This window comes from Microcebus murinus, chromosome 8 (genome assembly GCF_040939455.1).
Source record: "Microcebus murinus isolate Inina chromosome 8, M.murinus_Inina_mat1.0, whole genome shotgun sequence".
Lineage (NCBI taxonomy): Eukaryota > Metazoa > Chordata > Mammalia > Primates > Cheirogaleidae > Microcebus > Microcebus murinus.
The window spans coordinates 20,515,234-20,537,144 of NC_134111.1; the positions used below are offsets into that span (position 1 = coordinate 20,515,234).

The 21,911-nt window shown below is 37.9% G+C and overlaps 1 protein-coding gene across 1 annotated transcript in view; it reads left to right on the forward strand.

The window, feature by feature from the left end:
- The window catches only part of THSD7B (thrombospondin type 1 domain containing 7B), an 852,814-nt gene that overhangs the window by 602,468 nt on the left and 228,435 nt on the right, over positions 1 to 21,911 (forward strand). The window lies entirely within an intron of this gene.

Genomic DNA, 21,911 nt, shown 5'->3' on the forward strand with positions numbered 1-21,911 from the left:
ATTGCCCATTGAACTCTTTTTAATGGCAGAAAGTCAACTGAGATAAATGGAGCTACTCTAAGGTGTTGTAAAACCAGGGAGAGAATCACTGATCTATAAAAACAAAGCATAGTTGCAATGAAAGCTCCTTCATATTCATTGTCATGTCTTAATTTATATGATTGCTGTCAAATGACTTGCTGAATGTGAAGATTTATAATGGTTTTCTTCAATACAGACTTTAACATTTCTCTATAGAAGGAAGGACTCAGAGGGGTATTCTAAATGGCCTGAGTGGCTAAGGGACTCCTTTTGAAGCTAAGTTTGCACAGTGTGTCCTCTGTTTCTATTCAGAGTGTATATTTATTTGGTCTAGTGTAGGGGAAGGAGTGGTTGGGGATTAAGAAACTTCTCTTGCAGCCTTTTGAACAACCAAGCTACTTTTTGTACTTATATATTTATTTTGGGTGGTTTCATGATGGTTTATGGAGAGTATTAGGCTTCCAGACCACTGGTTGTCATGTAAACATCTTCCTCAAGGCTACACTTTGTCCTAACAATTTAATGCTTTTCTTTCTTGGATTTAGGATTCCCAATAATCCTAACTCCTTTTCCACTCTAGTCCTTGAAAGTCTTCACTCTACTTGTCTGAAAATACTTGATTTTCTGACTTGACTAGGAAGTTAAGTTGCTGCACCTGTGATTCCCACGCCCTCCAACCACGCCCCAAATGCAGGCTGATCCTGATTACTTTGCTTCCAACCATGGTTGGGTGACTTGGCCACAGTTCCTAGCATTCCCTTAAGGAATTGGCCACACCAGATCAGCATCCTGAGTTTAAGATCTCCCTCCTTCCTCTCATGTGAATCACACATGTATTAGCTATTCTTCACATCTAATGTATGAACTGTTTGCAATTTTACTTTATTCTTTTTGTCCCTGAAATTCTTATTCTTGTCAGTGTTTTTAAGTGAGGAGTCAAATACATCAAAGCCATAAGTCCTGTCTGTGTAATTTCTCTGGTTATTTAAGAACACAGAGGGCCCCAGGACTCAACATATACCTTGCAATAAAGCGAAGGGGCATTTTTCAATTGTGCAAATTCTGATATAGTATTAGAATCCAAATAAAGTGCTCCCAGGTTACATAGGGACTAAAAATACATTGCTGCTACTTTACTAGTCATTTCTTATTTAAAAACTGTTTTCTGAGAGGGCAATAATAATTGGGGAATATATTTCCAACATGCTAAATAAGTTGTATCTTTCCATAAGCAAGCTTATAATTGGGCTCCTGCAGCCACACAGCTTCGCATATGGTACTTATGAGTCAATTAAAGCACCCTAACAAGCAATTACGAGTTTATTGTTTAATTCAATTTCCACAACTCATGCTGTTCCCACTCAAAAGTTGCATGTATGTCAGACAGCATGCAATCATAAGCGCACACTTTCCTCAAACACTAGTTTGAAGAATGGGGCCTCCAGACACTGTGCTCCCACACGCTGCATGCTACAAATACGAGGGGAGAATGAAAGCACTTTGGATATGGCAAGAACAGGCTTTAACTTGCAAATCAATTTATTAATATTTGGATAACAGCAAGTAAAAATGTACCCTCTTCTACTTACAATTGTCATAGACATGGAATTGCTAGGACATTCATTCTCTCAGTGAATTACAATATGTAGAGTGGTAGGTTAGTTTAGCTCAAGAGATTGAAGTCCAAGGGGAAGAGCTGGGGCTGGGGGTTCATTTTTGAGTGAGGAAATTGGCTTGGTGAGGCCAGGGTGACCCTGGTCTCCATGCCTGGAAAATGCCAGTGCCGGATGGCCCCTTCCCTGTTCCTATTTTGCTACTGAGGCTGTTGTCTCTACCCCACACAACCGTGCTCCACCTGGTGGAGAGAATTTGAGCAACCTTTCCCCTTCCCTGCAGTATGAGTAACGAGGCACAGGTAAGCTGGGAAGAATCTGTTCCAAACAGCATCCCAGTGACAATGGCGATGTTCTTCCTAACCCTGGCAGGCTCTTGCCTCTGGAGCGCAGAAAGTAGTGTGGGAATGGCCCAGGGCTGCCATCATTTCTTGTAGACAGTTCAGAGCACATGTGCCTACAGTAGAGTGAACAAGACACATTTTCTGTGAAGGAGAGCATAGAGTTAGCCTTCTTTTCCAGATATAGGCCTTTCTCTTCCTTCTAGCTATTCTCACTCCCTTCTCAGTACCAGTATTCTTCTGAAGAGATTCTCCTTTCATTTATTCAAAAGCCAACAGTTGCACCATGATAGTTGGATGGATGGAGGCGGCTTTGCAGAAGCAGAGAGACACGAGAAAGAGATGTGAAGACAACACAGTGCTAGCTTTGAGGACGGAGGAAGGGGCTGTGAGCAAGGGATGCAGGCAGCCGTTGGAAGCTGGACAGGGCAAGGGAACAGATTCTCCCCTAGGGCCTCCAAAGGGAACCAGTCCTGCTGCCACCTAGACTTTAGCCTGGTGAAACTGATTTTGAATTTCTGACCCACAGAACTACAAAAGAATAAATTTCTGTTTTTGTAAACTGCTCAATTTGTGGGTCATTTGTTATAGCGGCAACAGGAAACTAAGACACCCTCGCTAAGACACCCTCGAAACAAGTTAGCATTAAAATAATCTCATGGAGCTTTCCTTATACTAAAGGACCAATGGTGTTGAGCTATCCGGCAAAGCATCTAAGTCCTTTAGCACCTGATACCCAGCCTCTCCCTCCAGACACATGGACCAGATGGAACAGAGAAGAGACTGGGGGAGGGAGGGAAGTGGTGCAGAAGGAAAGGGTGTCATGGTTTCCCCTGACTCAAGACTGATGTTCTACAAGTAGAGTTTGATGAAGGAAACAGAAGGAAGTTGAAGGGTGTCTTCTCCTTTTCTTGTTCAGAACTCTGGGCAGAAAGGCTCTACATGGACCCACTTCAACATTGCATGGGCCCCATCAGAGTGCAATCCTTGGCCTGGGGTGACTAGGCAGAAGGGGTCTTTACTGGCTCTTCAGGTGCTCTCTGAGTTTTCCTGGCTAGAGTCTCCAGAAGTTGCACCATGCCCTGCCCAAGGAGGGTGTGCTAGCTGATGGCTGTGGCTTGCAGGCTTAGCAGGAGAGCCTAACCTGGACATCCTGGGCCACTCATCGCAGCTGAACTGACAGATAGGAAATCAATCAGAGTACTTCAGCCTGAGACTTTAGCAGTGGATGTCACCAGGGCAAGCATTCACCAGGTGGGCAAGGGTCACTCTTAGTGCAGAGGCTTCTGAAGGACCCTCATGCAGATCCAAGGCCCCTGCTGGCTGCCACAGACACCCAGATACCATCTTGGGAGGAGAAGGGGAATTGCTGAAAGAGAGACTATACATTTACCTGAAAAGAACTATTTTAAACAAAACAAAACAAAACAAAAAAACTAATTATAATGGCCATAATAGTGTTAATTGGCATTTTTACCTTTCCTGATTATCTAGTAGGAAGGGCGCTCTTAAGAAAGATTATATCAGTTCATAATGAAATAATTGCAGTGGAGTGTAGTTCTGCCCTTAAACTTGGCACGAGGGTCCCTGCCCTGGCCTCCATGCCTTAAAGGGCCTTGCTCTGGTCTTTTTCCAGGCAAGAGGTATGGGAGGGAGACAGGCATGCTACCAGAGCCCGTGCCTTCCGACCCAGCCCCATGTCTAAAGTCTGCCCTGGACTCAGCACCCTGGAATTACTGTCCAATGGCCCTGACTAGCTTCCAGGGCTGTCAGGGTCCTCTCCCCCAGAGTCTTACATCTGAGCGAAGCTTGCACAGACTATATGTATAATCCCAGGCCAAAGAATAGACAACAGGCGGTCAATTTGTGACTTTAGCATTGGAGGATCGGTTACAGCGTCCATGCATATGTGCAAGAAGGACCCTTCTGAGACAGAACTGAGCTGAGAGTGAGAAGAGAAGGGGGCAGACCAGGGACCTTATGCTGTGCCACATTCCAACCTGAAACTCCAAGTCATCCAATAATTCTTTCTTGAAATCTGGCTTTCAAGTCATTATGAAAGTGTATTTGTGAAGGTGGGAAAATAGAACTGATTTATTACACCTTTTTAAATTTTAATTATAACCTTTAACTCTTTGGACTTGTGGCTGTGACCTCCACGTGTAGTCTAACCCTGGCCCCCCACTGGTGTGGGCAGCTTCTGGCACAATATCATTAAATTACAGACACCCAACATGTAAGAAGTGTTATAAGTCTTATAAAAGTGGAATGTGAAGGGTCTTGCAGAGTAGCAAGAGCAGGAATCCAGCCCATCATATTGCTTGTTTTTCTGCTAAGATGTCTCTGTGTTCCATGCACCTGCACCCCCAACCCAGTTCATGCCATTTTCACTGGACACTTCCTACTCACCATTTATGTGCCATTCCTTCCAGAAAGCGTCCACTGACTGTCCAGTGCCCAGGGTCCCAGTGCTGTGCTTTTGATGCCCCCTGAGTGTACTGAAATCTTTTTTCTGTGTTTCTTTCGCCTGTGTATCCCAGGCCATTGGCGTAGGGCCTGACATAGAACACACTGTGGGAACATTGGTTTAGTTGGTGTCCAGCCCCTTGGATCCTTGATGTGCATGTAAATTGAGTCCTGTAGCTGAACTGAGATAGTCCGCTATTGCAGGACAGCAAGATTTATAGACAGAGCCCTTCAATTTTTCCAGCATGCCACCCTTATTTCCTGGAAATCATGACCTCTTGAAAGAAATTCTTTCTCCCCTTTTCCTTCCTCTATTACAGTTGAACACTGGTCAGAATCAACTTCAGGAAAGTAATTTTGGTGTCCTTGGTGAAGGTGATGAGCAAAGACAGATCTGAAATAGCAGGCTCCATTCTTATTTAGTCTCCCCAGGGAGAACATTATCATTTCTTATCATAAGGCCAGTAACCCCTGCCCCTCTTCATACCATAATTGAAAAGAAGAAAAACTTATCACAGCATGTGTGACTATCAAAGTTTAGAGGTGATAGGGGACAGAAAGACCAGCCGCTTAGTGCAGTTAATAATCTGCTGATTGTAGTCATCATTTAAACTTAAGTGGGCTGCCTGACTATCTTACATTAACAGCAATTCTTCAAAAAAAAAAAAAATAACTGCGAGACACACTGAGAATTCATTCATACAGGTCCTGGATTTGTTTCTTTTGCTAAATTCTCAATAATTTTACATTTCATGTCAGAGCATTCCTTTTCATGCTGCTGGAACTGAAAAGAATCAGATAACAGGGGGAAGCAATCAGTAACTCTTCTCCCCACTCTGACCTTCCCTGTTCAGTGCCTTTCTCTCAGGGATCGTCTTCTGCAGCAATTAAGAATAAGATGAGGTAACTGAACTCAATTCAACGTGTTATGTACCTTGTTAGACACTTTGAATAGGAAAATGTGACCTCGGGCATCACGGAGACTTTTAGAGGGTTTAGGTCACCCTAACACACCCACTGGCCAGGTCCTCTTGTCTCAGTGGCTTGGCTCAAACACCTGTTTCCCTGCCATTCTTGGCGAGCTTCCTGTCCAGAGCTTAAGATAGCTAAATTTCAAACAACACCCAGTAATGTGGTGTTATAGAGCCATTGGAATAATTTCACCTGGAAGTATGGTTTTCCTCCAGTAAAGACATTATTCCACGTTTAATAAATGAAATGTAATTAAGCATTGAGTTGCCTTTCCCCTTAGACCAGGGATCCTCAAACTTTTTAAACGGGGCCAGTTCACTGTCCCCCAGACCATTGGAGGGGCGGACTATAGTTTAAAAAAAAAACTATGTACAAATTCCTATGCACACTGCACATATCTTATTTTGAAGGAAAAAAACAAATGGGCAAAAACACCCGAATGTGGCCCGCGGGCCGTAGTTTGAGGACGCCTGCCTTAGACAATTCAGTTCAGGTAGAAATAAATATACAACAGGAAGAATCTGTAGTAAATGTCTCCCCATTTTTAGTGGAAAGATCTTTCTCATGGGTATAAAATACTACTTGAAATTCTCAAAAGCACCAAAAGGGAAATCTTCTCTTGAGATTGTGGCTTACAAGATCTGAAGGACCCAGGACACTGAGTTCAACTAAATGGCAGATGTGCGACAGATAAATTCTCTGTAATGACTTATTTTTCCCTTCCCACCCATTACCCATCCTTTTCATTCAAGACTGCAGTGCCTGATTTTCCCTTCTACACCAGTTTCCCCACTCATTATCACCACTAGGGAAACTACAGTATTGTACTACTTTTGTCTGTCTACCTACCTGTCACTCCTTTTACTGTGGCCACCCAGAAGCCAGATCATTTGTACGTATTTGTATATATGTGTGTAAACACACACACACACAATTCATGTGTAATTGCTATGAGTTGAGGCTGCTGACCTCAAATTTATAATTCAAGAGAGCCTCTAGTCATACTTCTTAAGGTTCAGGAGGATTTTGGTGGAATTTGGAAAATTCTTCCTGTTCCAAGAACCAACACAAGTGATGGTGAGCTCTTTCTTGCCATTTCTTACATTTCAATTCTGATAGCATTTCCATAAAAATACAAAAATCTCAGGACTCATGGGCTAACCTACTAAGTGTTTAGTTTTGTGCTAAGCACTTCATCTGTATCCATTTATCATATTATGTAGGTATTATTATCCCGTTTCCCAGATGAGTTGAGTCTTAAAAGAGTTTACATAAGTTGTCAAAGGCAACAATAAAAAGAAAAAAAAAACCGGAGTGTCATGCTTTAAAAAATGTATTAATATATAATATTTTTACATGTGATATTTTGTTATGTGCATAGAATGTGTAATGATTAAGTCAGGATATCCATCACCTCCAGTATTTATCATTGCTATGTGTTGGGAACATTTCAAGTCCTCTCTTCTAGCTGTTTTGAAATATAGAATACATTGTTGTTAACTACAGTCACTCCTTTCTGCCATTCAATATTAGAACTCCTTCTAACTGTATGTTTGTACCCATTAACCAACCTGTCTTCATCTTCTTCCTCCCCACCCATCCAAGCCTTTGGTATCTATCATTCTACTCTCTACTCCATGAGATCAACTTTTTTGGCTCCTACATATGAATGAGAACATGCAAAGTTTGTCTTTCCCAGTGCCTGGCTTATGTTACTTAATGTAATGATCTCCAGGTTCCCCCGTGTGGCTGCGAATGACAGGATTTCATTCTCTTTATGGCTGAGTGGTATTCCATTGTATGTATAAATCATGTTTTCTTTAATCCATTCATGAGTTGATAGACACTTGAGTTGATTTCATATCTTTGCTATTGTGTGAGTAGTGTTACAATAAACATGGGATTGCAGGTACAACTTTGATGTAGTGATTTCCTTCCCTTTGAATAAATACCCAGTAGTGGGATTACTGGATCTATTTTTAGTTTTTTTGAAAAATCTCCATACTGTTTTCCATAATGCCTGTACTGATTTTCATTCCCACAACAGTGTATAAGCATTCCCTTTTTTCTGCATCCTCTCCAGCATGTGTTATTAATATTTTTTGTCTTTTTATGGTAACCATTCCAATTGGGGTAAGATGATATCTTATTGTGGTTTTGACTAGCATCTCCCTCATAATTAGTGATGTTAAGCATCTTTTCATATACTTGTTGGCTATTTGTGTGTCTTCTTTTGAGAATTGTCTATTCAATCCTTGACCCATTTAAATGGAATTTTGGGGGTTTTTGCTGTTGAATTGAGTTGGTTGTATATTCAGGATATAATTCCCTTCTTGGATAAATAGTTTGCAAATATCTCCTCCCATTAAAAAGAATGTATCTTCACTATATTGATTGTGTTCTTTGCTGTACAGAACATTTTTTATTTTATATAGTCCCATTTTGCGTATTTTTCTTTTTGTGGTCTGTGCTTTTGAGGTCTTATCCATGAAATTCTTGCTTAGACCATGTCCTATAGTGTTTGCCATATTTTTTTTCTAGTAGTTTTATAGTTTGGGGTCTTAAGTTTAGGTCTTTAACCCATTTTGAATTGATTTTTGTATATTATGAAAGATAGGGACCTAGTTTCATTCTGCTTATGGTTTTCCCAGTACCATTTATTAAATAAGGTGTCGTTTCCCCAACATGTGTTTTTTGCACCTCTGTTGAAGTCAGTTGGCTGTGAATATATGGATTTATCTTGGCTTTCTGTTCAGGTCCATTGATTTATGTTTCTATTTCTATAACAACACCATGCTGTTTGGTTACTATAGCCTTGCAATATATTTTAAAGTTAGGTCGTGCCTTTGTTCTCTTTGCTCAGGATTGCCTGGGCTCTTTTTGTCTATCTGGGCTCTGTTTTGGTTCCATACATATTTTGGAATTCTGTTTTCTATTTCTTTGAAAAATGTCAATGGTATTTTGAGAGAGATTGCATCGAAACTGTAGATTGTTTTGGATAGAATGATCAGTTTTGAAATATTAACTCTTCTGATCCTTGAGCATGGGATGTCTTGCCATTGGCATGTGTCTTCTTCAATTTCTTTCATTGGTGTTTTGTAGGTTTCCTTGTAGAGGTCTTTCATCTCCTTGGTTCAATTTATTTCTATATATTTTATTTTTTATAGGTATTGTAAATGAGATTGTCTTGTTGGTTTATTTTTTAGTTAGTTCATTATTGATATAAAAAGGCTACTGATTTTTGTATGTTGGTTTTGTATCTTGCAACTTTACTGAATCTGTTTATCAGATCTAAGAGTTTTTTGGAGGAGACTTTAGGTTTTTCTAAATATAAGATCATGTCATCTGCAGAGAGGGAAAATTTGACATCTTTTTTTTCCAATTTAGATGCCTTCTATTTCTTGCTCTTGTCTGATTTTCTTGCTCTGGCTAGGACTTCCTGTACTAGGTTGAATAGGAGTGATGACAGTGGACTTCCTTGTCTTGTTCCAGTTCTTATATGGAAGGCCTTCAATTTTTATCCATTCAGTATGGTGTTAGCTGAGGGTTTGTCATACATGGCCTTTATTATGTTGGGGTGAAGTCTGTTCCTTCTATGCCTAGTTTTTTGAGAGTTTTGTCATGAAGGGATGTTGAATTTTATCAAATGCTTTTTCCACATCTCTTGGGATGATCATATTGTTTTTTCCTTTATTCTATTGATGTAATGTATCATGTTTATTGATTTGGATACGTTTAATCATCCTTGTATCCCTAGGATAAATACTAGTTGATCATAGTGTATTATCTTTTTGATGTGCTGTTAGAATTGGTTTGCTAATATATTGTTGAAGATTTTTGTGTTTATGCTTACCAGAGATATTTGCCTGTAGTGTTTTGTTGTTGTTGTTCTTGTTGTGTCCTTATCTGATTTTAGTATCAGGGTAATGCTGGCTCCATAGGATGAATTAGGGAAAATTACCTCCTCTTGCATTTTTATGGAATAAAGTGAGGAAATTTGTATTCTTTCTTATTATTAGTTTGGTAGCATTTAGCAGCAAAGCCAATCTGTCTTGAACTTTTCATTATGGGGAGACTTTTAATTAGTGATTCACTCTCATTACTTGCTTGGTCTGTTCAAATTTTCTGTCCTTCATGATTTAGTCTCGGTTGGCTGTATGTGTCCAGGAAAGTATCCATCCATTTCCTCTCAGTTTTCCACTATGGTAGCATAAAGTTGTTTGTAATAATCTCTGATAATCTATTGTATTCCTGTGGCATCAGTTTTATCATCTCCTTTTTCATTTCTAATTTTGTTTGTTGAGTCTTTTCTCTTTTTATCTTCGTTAATCTAGTTAGCAGTTTATTAAGTTTATTTATCATATCATATCAAAAAACCAACTGTTTGTTTCAATGATCCTTTGTATAGCCTATTTTTTTTTTAGTCTATTTTGTTTAGTTCTGCTCTGATCTTTATTATTTCTTTTAATTTTGGATTTGGGTTTTTTCTTGCTTTTCTAAATCCTTATGGTACATTGTTAAATTGTGTATTTGAAATATTTTTACTTTTTTTAAATAGACATTTATTGCTATAAACTTCCTTCCTAGCACAGTTTTTGCTGTATCCCATAGGTTTGGGTTATGTTTTGCTTCTGTTTTCATTTTTTTCAAGAAATTTTTTTATCTCATTCTTAGTCTCTTCATTGATCTGAAGTTCACTTAGGAGCACATTGTTTAATCTCCATGTACTTGTTAATGATTTATAGTTTTATTCCATTGTGGTCTGAGAAAATACTTGGTATGATCTTGATTTTTTAAGATATTGAAACCTGTTTTGTGGCCTAACATATGATCTATCCTTGAAAATGTTCCATGTGCTAATGAGAAGAAGGTGTATTCAGCAGTTGTTGTATAAAATTTTCCATAGTTCTGTGTCCAGTCCATTTGATTTAAGTGAAGTTTAAATACATTGTTTGTTAATTCTCTGTCTAGATGATCTGTCTAATGCTGAGAATGGAGGGTTGAAGTCCCTAACTAGTATTGTATTGGAGTCTATCTCTCTCTCTAGATCTATTAGTATTTTCTTTATATATCTGGGTGTTCTAATGTTAGTTGCATATACATTTAGAATCGTTGCATCCTCTTACTAAATTGGTCCCATTATCAGTATGTAACGACCTTCTCTATCTCTTTTTTACTGGTTTGTACTTAAAGTCTTATGTAAGTATAGCTATTCTTTCTCACTTTATGTTTTCATTTGTGTAGAATATCTTTTTTCCACCACTTTACATTCAGTCTACGTGTGTCTTTACAGGTGAAGTGAGTTTCTTGTAGGCAACATTAAGTGGATTCATGTTTTTTTAATCCATTGAGCCAGTGGAAAATTTAATCTGTTTACATTCCTGGTTATTACTAATATGTAAGGACTATATCCTCTCATGCTGTTAATTGTTTTTTGTTGTTTTCTTTATCCTTTGTTTCTTTCTGTCTTTCTTATAATTCATCATTGCAGCTTGGTGATGTTCTGTTGTGGTAACATTTGAGTTCTTTCTCTCCTCCTTTCTGTACTTGCTTTATCAGTGAGATTTATACTTTCATATCTTTTTATGGTGGTAAATATGGTCCTTTCATTTCCAGGTGTCAGAATCTCTCAAGCATTCTTGTACAAAAAGTGTAGTAGTGATGGATTTCCTCATTTTCACTTCTGTAGGACCAAATTTGTTTCTCCTTCATTTAGTAAAGATAACTTTTTTTTTTTTTTTTGGCATAGTGTTCTTGGTTGCCAGTCATTTTTCTTTCAGCGCTTTGAATATATCATTTCATTCTTTCCTGGCCTTTATGTATTTGCTGAGAAATCCACTACTATTCTGATAGGGGCTTTTTTATATGTGATTAGACACTTTTCTCTTTCTGTTTTTATCATTTTCTCATTGTCTTTGAATTTTGACAATTTGACTATAATATGCTATGGAGAAGACATTTTTGGGTTGTATCTACTTGGTGTTTTCTGAATTTCCTATATCTAAATGTCTAACTTTTTTGCTAGATTTGGGAAGTTTTCATAAATTATTTTGTTAAATAGAACGTTTATGCCCTTGGGTTTCTCTTCCCTTTCTAGAACACCCAAAATTCAAATATTTGATCACTTTACAGTGTCCCATATGTCACATAGGAATTCTTCATTTTCTTTTTAATTTCAGAATATTTTGAAGGTATAAATGTTTTGTTAACACAGATTGCTTTTGTATTGCTTGAGTCAAAGTTATAATAAGTGTTCTCATCACCCAAATAGTGTACACTGTACCTATTAGGTATAATTTCAGCTATCCTCTCTTCCCCCACAACCTACATGATTTCCATTGAGTTTTATTTCCATCTGTGCACATGAGTGTAGATCATTTAGTTACAATTTAATAGCAAGTACATGTGGTATTTGATTCTCCATTCTTCTGCTACTTAGGAGAATGGTTTCCTAGATTGTTGCAAAAGATATTAATTCATTTTTTAATGGCTGAGTAGTACTCCATGGTATACTTATACCACATTTTATTAATCTACTCGTGTATTGATGGGCAATTGGGTTGATTCCACATCTTTGTGATTGTGAACTGTACTGCAGTAAACACTCAAGTGCAAGTGTCTTTTTGTTAAAATGACTTCTTTTCCTTTGGGTAAATACCTATTAGTGGGATTGCTAGATCAAATGGTAGGTCTCCTTTTAGTTCTTTGAGAAATCTCCATACTATTTTCCATAGAGATTGCACTAGTTTGCAGTCCCAACTACAATGTATAAATGTTCCTTTCTCTCCACATCCATGCAAGCATCTATTATTTTGGGAAATTTTGATAACAGCCATTCTTATTGGGATTAAGTGATATCTCATTGCAGTTTTTATTTGTATTTCTCTAATTGATTAGTGATGTTGAGAATTTTTTTCATATATGTATTGGCCATTAGTCTATCTTCTTTTGAAAAGATTCTGTTCATGTCTTTTTCCAACTTTTTAATGGAGTTTTTTGATTTTTTCCTTGATGACTTGCTTCAGTGCATTGTAGATTCTGGTTATTAGCCCTTTATCAGATGTGTAGTTTGCAAATATTTGCTCCCACTCTTTAGGTTGTCTGTTTGCTCTGTTGTTTCCTTGGCTGTGCAGAAGCTTTCTAATTGGATCAAGTCTCATTTATTTATTCTTGTTGCTGTGATTGCCCTTGAAGTCTTCTTCATAAATTCTTTGCCTAGGCCAATATCTAGAAGAGTTTTTCTAATATTTTCTCCAACAGTTATTATGGTTTCATGTCTTAGATTTAAGTCTGTGATCCCTTTTGAATTAATATTTGTCAGTGGTGAAATATAGGGATCCTGTTTCATTCTTCTGCATGTGGCTATCCAACTTTCCCAGCACCATTTATTGAATAGAAATTATTTTCCCCAGTGTATGTTATCTGCTTTGTCAAAGATCAGTTGGTTGTAGGGTAGTTTTATATCTGGGTTTCTTGTTATGTTCCTTTGATTTATGTCTCTATTTTTGTGCAATTTCCATGCTGTTTTGGTTACTGTAGCTATATAGCATAGTTTAAAGCCTGTTAAAATGATGCCTCCAGATTTGTTCCTTTTGCTTAAGTTTGCTTTGGCTATTTGGTCTCTTTGCAGGTTCCACAATGGGCATAGAATTATTATTTCTTTATCTATAAAAATGATGTTGCTATATTGATGGGGATTACATTGAATCTGTAAATCACTTTCTGTAGTACGGACATTTTAACAATGTTGATTCTGCTGATCCTTGAGCATGGTATGTTTTTCCCTTTGTTTGCATCATCTGCAATTTCCTTCCTCAGTGATTGATAGTTCTCTTTGTAGAGATCTTTCAGCTCCTTGGATAAACAGATTCCTAGGTATTTTATCTTATTTGTAGATATGGTGAAAGGTATTGAGTCTTTGATTCTCAGCTTGACTATTGGTGTATAGGAATGCTACTGATTTGTATACATTGATTTTGTAGACCGAAACTTTGCTGAATTTATTTATTAATTGTAGGAGTCTCTTGGTGGAATACTTGGGGTTTTGTAGATATAATATCATATTATCAGTAAAGGGCAATAGTTAGACCTACTCTTTCCCCAATTGGGTATGCTTAACTTCTTTCTCTTACCTGATTACTCTGTCTAGGATTTCTAGCACTATGTTAAATGGAAGTGATAACAGTGGGAATCTGTGTCCTGTTCCAGTTCTGAGTGGGAATGCTTTCAACTTTTCTCTATTCAGTATGATGTTGGCTGTGGGTTTGTCATATAAGGCTTTTATAATTTTGAGATATATTCTATCTATGCCTATTTTGATAAGAGTTGTTATCATTAAAGGGTGCTTAATTTTGTCAAATGCTTTTTCTGTAGCTATTGAGATAATCATATGGTCTTTGTTTTTGCTTCTGTTTATGTGCTGAATCACATGTATGGATTTATGTATGTTGAACCATTCTTGCATTCCTGGGGTTGGTCATGATGGATTATTTTTTTGATGTTCTGCTGAATTTGGTTTGCCAGAATTTTATTGAGGGTTTTTGCATCTACATTCATAAGGGATATTGGTCTGTAATTTCATTTTTTGTTGCTGTGTTTTTTCCTGGCTTTGGTATCAAGGGGATACTGGCTTTGTAGAATGAGTTGTGGAGAATTCTTTCTTCTCAATATCATGCAATATTTTTTACAGTATGGATATTAGCTCTTCTTTGTACATGGGATGTTGTGTGTTTCCAGGAATTTGACCAGTTCCTCCACATTTTCTAGTTTAAGTGCATAGAGATTTTTATAGTATTCACAGATGATATTTTGTACTTCTGTGGTATCCATTATTATATCTCCTTTTTCATATCTGATTGAGTTTACTTGGGTCCTTTCTTTTATATTTCTGGTTAATCTAGTGAAAAGTACATCAATTTTGTTTATGTCTTCCAAGAACCAGGTTTTTATTTCATTAATCTTTTGTTTTATGTCTTGTTTTTTATTTCATTTAGTTCTGCTCTGACCTTAGTAATTTCTTCTGCTGAGTTTAGGTTTGATTTTATGTTTTCTTGAGATGATTCATTATATTGTTTATTTGTGATCTTTCTTTCTTTTTGATGTAGGCATTTAAGGCCAAGAATTTTCCCCTTAGGACTTTTTGCTGTATCCCACAGATTTTGATAACTTGTGTCCGCTGTGTCATTTAGTTGGAGGAATATTTTGATTTCCACCTTAATTTCCCCCTTGACCCAATAATCATTCAGCAGTAGGTTGTTTAATTTCCATGACTCTGTGTAGAATTGGATGTTCCTGTTGTAGTTGATCTCTAATTTTACTCCACTATGGTCTGAGACATTACAAAGTATCGTTTCTATTTTGTTGAAATTGTTGAGGCATGTTTTGTACCCTATGTTGTGATCAATCTTAGGGAATATTCCAGGTGCTGATCAGAAGAACGTATATTCAGTAGTTTGGGGGTAGAATGCTTTGTAATGTTTGTTACGTTTATTTTCTCTAGAGTCTTATTTAAGTCCGATGTTTGTTTATTTTCTTCTTAGAGGATTTTTCCAGTTTTGTCAGTGTGGTGTTGAAGTCCCTAGAAATTAGGATGTTGCTATTTATCACTTTGTTTAGATTTAGTAAGGTTTGTTTGATGAATCTGGGTGTACCTGTATTAGGTTCATACACACTTAGTATTCTTCTATCATCTTGATAAGTGTTCCTTTTACACTTATATAATGAACACTTTTGTTTTTCTTTACGTTTGTTGATTTTCTGCCTATGTTATCTGTTACGAGAATGGCTCCACCTGCTTTATTTTGTTTTTCATTTGCATTGAATATTTTTTTCATCCTTTCACCTTGAGTTTGAATGACTCTTTGTGGGTTAATAGTATTTCCTGGAGACAGCAAATACTCGGCTTGTAGTTTTTATCCAATCAGCCAGCCTATTTTTCTTGAGTGGGGAATTCAAGCTGTTCATTTTTATTGAAAGAATTAATAAGTGGAATGCATTTATGTTCATCCTGTTGGGTAGAACCTTATTGATTTGCTTTAACTCTTCAACCATTATTTTATATGGGCTCTGAGCTTTAGCTTTTTGGTGATTTTACACTGATGGATTTCTGTTGTGTTGATTGATGTATAATGCAGATCTGAGTACTTCCTGCAGGGCAGTCTGGTCTTGACAAATTTCCTCAATGTTTGCCTGTATGAAAAAGTTTGTATTTCTCCCTTATATAAGAACCTTAATTTTTCAGGATACAGAATTCTAGGCTGGCCATTATTCTGTTTAAGAAGACTTAAGATGTGGTCCCAATGCCTTCTGGCTTGTAAGGTCTACATTGAGAAGTCAGCATTTAGCCTTCTGAGTTTTCTTTTGTAAGTTACCTGTTGTTTTTGCATTACAACTAACAGGAGTTCCTCCTTCATGTTAACTTTGCCTAGTGTGATGAATATGTGATATGGTGATTGCCTCTTTGCAATGAGTCTGCCAGGGGTTCATTGAGTTAAGAAACTCAATTAAGAAATTGAATTAAGAAACTCAATACCTAGACATCTAAATTTCTAGTAAAAGCAAGTAAGTTTTCCTCAATTATTCCCTCAAATACATTTTCCAACCCTTGTGTTTCTTCTTCACCCTCAGGATGCCCATAATTCTTATATTTGGCCTCTTTACATAATCCCATATTTATTGTGGAATTCGATGTTTCCTCTTAATTCTCTATTCTTTATCTTTTTGACTGACTCACTTACTTCAAAGGTGTTGTCTCTAAGCTCTGAGATTCTTTCTTCTTCCTGGTCTAGCCTATTCATAAGACTTTCCACTGTGTTTTGTATTTCTTTGAATGAATTTTTCATTTCCAGAAGTTCTAGATGGTTTTTTCAAAAATAATTCTCTATTTTTAGTGAATTTTTCTTTTTTGTGATTTCTTTGTGTTGGTTTTCCATGTTTACTTATATTTCATTGAATTTACTTATAATCCATATTTGAAATTCTTTATCTGTCATTTTAATATTCTGTGTTTGGTAGGTATTCATTGCTAGAGAGATGGTAGTCCCTTTTGGGGGTGACCTTTTGTTCTGACTTTTCATACTTGTAGAGTTCTTTTGCTGATTCCTTCTCATACTGAGCAGTTGTTGCTTCTTATTTTTGTATTTTTCTTTTGTTTATGTAGAGCTTATTTCCCTCCCCTTACTTATACAGTGGTGTTTGTAGCATATGTTGGGTATGAACTTCGGTTTTGCTTGTGGGTCCTTTGATAGTGATCTAGGGTCTGGGTGGATGCTTTGATTATAGATATCCTTGGTGCACTGGTTTTCTCAGTTGCTAGATTTATATAGGCTGTAGGAGTTGTGAGCTATGTAAGTAGGCATATTGTCTGTCTCTTGTTGATGAGGGAGGATGGAGGTCTTTCAGATCCTTTCTCTTTCCTCAGCCCTGTGGCCTTCTTGACAGTATAAATTGTAATGGCATGCCCAGTTTAATCTCTGAGACAATAAGTAGTTCTTATGGGTGAGAATCAACCACACCCTGTATGAATGAATCAGTAAATGCTGTAAAGACTATGCAAATTAACCTCCCTGTCATGATGGTGCTTGTTAGAAGGAACAAATTGCAGTGTTATGTTTTGGGTCCTATGCCCTGCTCTAGTCTCTCAGGAGAAGCACTCAAATTCCCTAGTTTGTGGGTAGAGCCCTGGAACTTTACCTGAGTCCTTATTCTCTGCTACAGCAGAGGCAGGTGGTAGAGTTTGGCTGGCGGGGTCTGGGTTGGATAAGCTTGCCCTTAGGCTGCACAAAAGCTGACAAGTTGTCTGTTTCAGCAGGGCTCAAAGATATGTTCCCAGCTTTTGGACAAATCCACCAGTTAGGGGCTAAAGTGTCCCCACCCAACCTGAGAGCCCACCTGTGGAGGTGGACTATCTGAGATTCATGATCTGGCAGTCTGGAGTGAGCCTGGCTTGTCTCCACCCTCCCCTGTTCGTATTTTCTCTTTTGTCTAAAATTTCTCCTCCTTACTGAGATGCTCTGGCAGCTGGTGTCTCTGGTCAGCCATCTTGGTGAATGTATATCATTCTTTTTGACTTTTTTTTTCATCTGACAGAGCTATTTTGAAAGTGTCTTCAAGTTCTGGTATTCTTTCTCCTGCTTTATCTAGTCTATTGGCCAAGCTCTTGAATGAATTTTTTATTTCATTCATCAGATTCTTCAGTTCTAATATTTCTGTTTGGTTCTTTTTAATCACATCTATCTCATCGGTGCATTCTCATTTATAACATAAATTGTTCTGATTTCTTTGTATAGTTTATCTGTGTTCTTCTTTATGTCACTGAGCTTCTTTCATATCAAAAGGTTGAATTGTTATTCTGGCACTACATAAACTTCTTTTTCATTGGAATCTATGGCTGGAGAATTATTGTGTACCTTTGGAGGTGTCGTATCTCTTTGCTTTTTCAAATTACGTCAGCACATCTGGTGTAACAGTTGCTTCCTCCAATTTTTTAGATTGGCTTTTATAGGGGAAGACTTTTCTGAAGATATATCTATGGTGTTGGTTGGATAGGGCACTTTAGTTTTTATTCTTGGTGCATGCAGCAATGTAATCTCCTTACGATTTTTTCAGCTATGAACAGCTTTAGTTATTCCTGTGATTTCCTCCATGGCTAGGCTGCAGTTATTAATGGAGGCTGTGGTGAAGTTTTGCTGGGAATGGTGATGCCACCTGGGGCTGTCCTCTGACCCACCCCCCAATGTGGTGCCCATGAGTGCAGGCTGCATTTGGTGGGTCTGGGTGATCCTCAGGCCCCCTGGTGTAATACAAGGGTGGTGGCAGCAGTGATTGGGCCTGCTGTTGCTGCAAGACAGGGGTTGTTTTCAGTGGCTGTAGCCCCAGGTAGGCCAGTAAGTTTCAGGCTCTGAGGAGCATGAGCTTTGACTCCCTTTGTACTGAGGACAGCCTTCCTGGTTTGCTGCGCTGCCCATTCTTGAGAGTCCGGGATATTGTTTGCACTGGACTCTCGGGGACCCTGCTGCTCCACTGGGTCCAGCCAGCATCATACCACTGCAGCCCTCCTGGTGCATGTGGAAAGATGTTGGTAGGGTTCTAGGGATACAGAAATGCAGGTGCTATTAGGTCCCAGGCCAGAATGCACTTTGGTAGGGTCAGGCTCTGAAAATGGTACCCTATTGCAGCTGCCTTAAACTCACAGGGTGAGTGGCATCCATTGTGAGTTCCTTCTTTGGAGCAATGCTGTTACACAGTCTCCAGGCAGCTCCCTATTCTAGTCTCAGGGCCAGTGAGGGTCAAGGGACTTTTTAATGGCTAGTGTTGCAGGAGTCTGTGGTGGGATTAGGACCTGATGGGGATTTCTCACTTGCCCTTTCCCTGTACTGGGCCCTCTCTAGACTCCCAGTCAATCCCAGCCTAGCCAGCTGTCTTGCTTCCCTCTTATTCTGTGTTTCTGGCGTTTCCTGTAACTTCTCTGTTGAATTCCGGTGTTCTCTCTTAGATGCTCTATTTAAAGTGTGATTATCTACTTGCTATTATGGTTCTTCCTTATGGAGGAGGCACATGCCCTTCATGGACTTCTAATTCTCTGCTGTGCACAGGAGCTTTTCCCAGCCTTTACTCCCCCATCTATATCCTTCCCCAGCCTCTTCCTTCCCAGGATTTCCCATCTATGCTTGCCCTGACTTTTATCCCTTGCCACAGGTGGCTGCAGCGAGTATATTCGCTTTGAGATGCTTCTGATAAACAGGCTGGGGAAGCCGCTTCAGTCAGGAGAAACAGAGGCCAGACCATCTGTGATTCTGTGAGCCAACAGACAGGTGAAAAGACAGAATCACAATTAAACATACAATTAAACACACAATCACAATGAATTCAAGTAATAAATTGAATATTTTTTAATTAATTAATTCTTTGTTTTGTTTTTTTAATTTTTTTGTTTATTTCAGCCTATTACAGGGCTACAATTGTTGAGGTTACGTATATTGCCTTTGCCCCACCCGAGTCAGAGCTTCAAGCGTATCTGTCCCCCAGACAGTGTGCACCTTAGCTGTGCGTGTGTGTGTGTGTGTATAAATCCCCTCCTCCCCCCTCCCATCTCCCTGACACCCAGTGAATGTTATTACTATATATGCTCTTAAGTGTTGATCAGTTAATACCAACTTGAGGGTGAGTATACATGGAGCTTGTTTTTCCATTCTTATGATACTTCACTTAGTAGAATGGGCTCCAGCTCTATCCAGGATAATACAAGAGGTGCTAGATCACCATTGTTTTCTGTGGCTGAGTAGAACTCCATGTTATACACACACACACACACACACACACACACACACACACACACACCACATTTTATTAATCCACTCATGTACTGTTGGGCACTTGGATTGTTTCCATATCTTTGCAACTGTGAATTGTGCTGCTATAAACCTTCTAGTGCAGCTGTCTTTTTCATAGAATTTCTTTTGTTCTTTCGGATAGATGCCCCGTAATGGGATTGCTGAATCCAATAGTAGTTCTCATCGTAGGTCTTTGTGGTATCTCCATATTACTTATTACAGAGGTTGTACTAGTTTGCAGTCACACCAGCAGTGTATGAGTGTTTCTATCTCTCCGCATCCACACCAACATTTATTATTTTGGGTTTCCATCAAGATTGCTGAGGTCCTCAGGCTAATGTGGTTGATTTGTGAAACTTCGTGCTCCAACTTTGCATGCATTCTGTGGCATGTAGAGACCTCAGATGTCTGTATTAGACTGTTCTACAATACCCACTTGTACAGGAGTACAAAATCATTTGTTATACACAACTCTATTAATGCAGTGAATGTGTCATATTTACCTTCATAAATGCAGTGTATTCTAATTTAGATAGTTTGTAGAACTTCAAGATATCATTGAGCCTGCATTTATCATAAGTTTCAAATTCTAAACTTACTCAAAAAATCAAAGAAAATGAATAAAATATTAAAATATTAAAAATTAAAAATTTAAAATAATTTCTAAACTTTAAAAAATATCTTCTCATTTCTATACATTTAGAGGTTTAAATTCCAAATAGCTATGCTGTTTAAAAATATTTAAAATGTCTCTTCATGTTATGCAGATGACAATGTTGTCATCTTTAATAAAAATTAACTTGGCAAGATAAAAGTTCTCTAAATTGACTCTAAATTGGTTATCTAAATATTCAATTCCAATTGTACCCTACTTAAGATAAAGTATCTTGCTATATTCACCATTAATGGATGCAACATTCCCAACAAAGAAAACGCAGGTGATGTTGGCTTAATGTGAGATGGAATTTATTCCTAGGATGTGTATAAAAACAAAAACAAAAAATATTCAACATGAATTACTATGTCCACCTGCCACAGAGCAGATGTGCAAACTGGAAAGTATTGTGTTTGTATCCATTGTCATCCTAGCTAATTCCTTCGCCCTAAAGCATTAGATGGGTTTGGCTTTCATGAGTTCTAAAGAAAAAACAGATGTGTGGTATTCAGATAGACTTTGTCCTCTGTTGTGCACAGAATATAGAAATAAATTCAGAATTAGAAGAATAAATAAGAAGAATGGAGACCTGAAAGGAGCCCCTATGTGCACTTACTCTGTAATTAGAGAAGCTTATATTGATATAAAGAGTTCCTAACAACATTTATCCCAAACTGTAGTCTTTTTATCCCTTGTCACATGTCAGATTATAAAGAGCTGTAATAAAAATGATCCTAAGCTATGGTTTCTTTAGGATGATGAGCTCAGCAAATATCCTTTAACACACACCATGTCTAACAGCATCTTGCCAAGTATGGATAGTCAATGGAGAGGCTGGGAAGAATTCTGTGAGACACTTAAAGACAAAAATATTCTCAGACTTCTTGCCCAGAGATACTGATATAGCAGGTCTGAAGTAATGCCATGCAATTTGTGTATTCTCATAGACATTCGTGGTTAGGAATCAGCTTAGAAGAGTAGTTCTCAGCTGGGGCAATTATGACACCCAAGGGACATTTGGCAATGTCTGGAGACATTCTTGGTTGTCACAACTTGGAAGGAGCATGTACTACTGGCACCTAATGGGTAGGCACCAGGGCAAAGATGCTGCTAAGTATCTTATCATGCACATGACTTACACACCTTCACACAAAATGTCCAATCTAAAATTTCAATAGTGCCAGAGTAGAGAAATGTCAATCTATAGAATATAATCACACATCCTTAGAGTCCATAATTAGCCAATGTGCATAAAAAGATTCACCAAAATATCATGCATTCATAGTCAAATAAAAATAAATGGCATTAGTCAGAAGAATTGAATAAAAAATTAAAGCAAAAATTTTATAAATGTTTTACCTCAAGATAATTAGTTATTTGATGGTATGACTAGAGACATCCTAGTTGTAAAAGTATGTGAGGGAAACTTTGAAAAGTTCTCTGCAACTGATGAGATACTTGTAATGGGAATTATCTTAGTAGATTATGCCTGTGCTTGAAAAAAATGATTTAA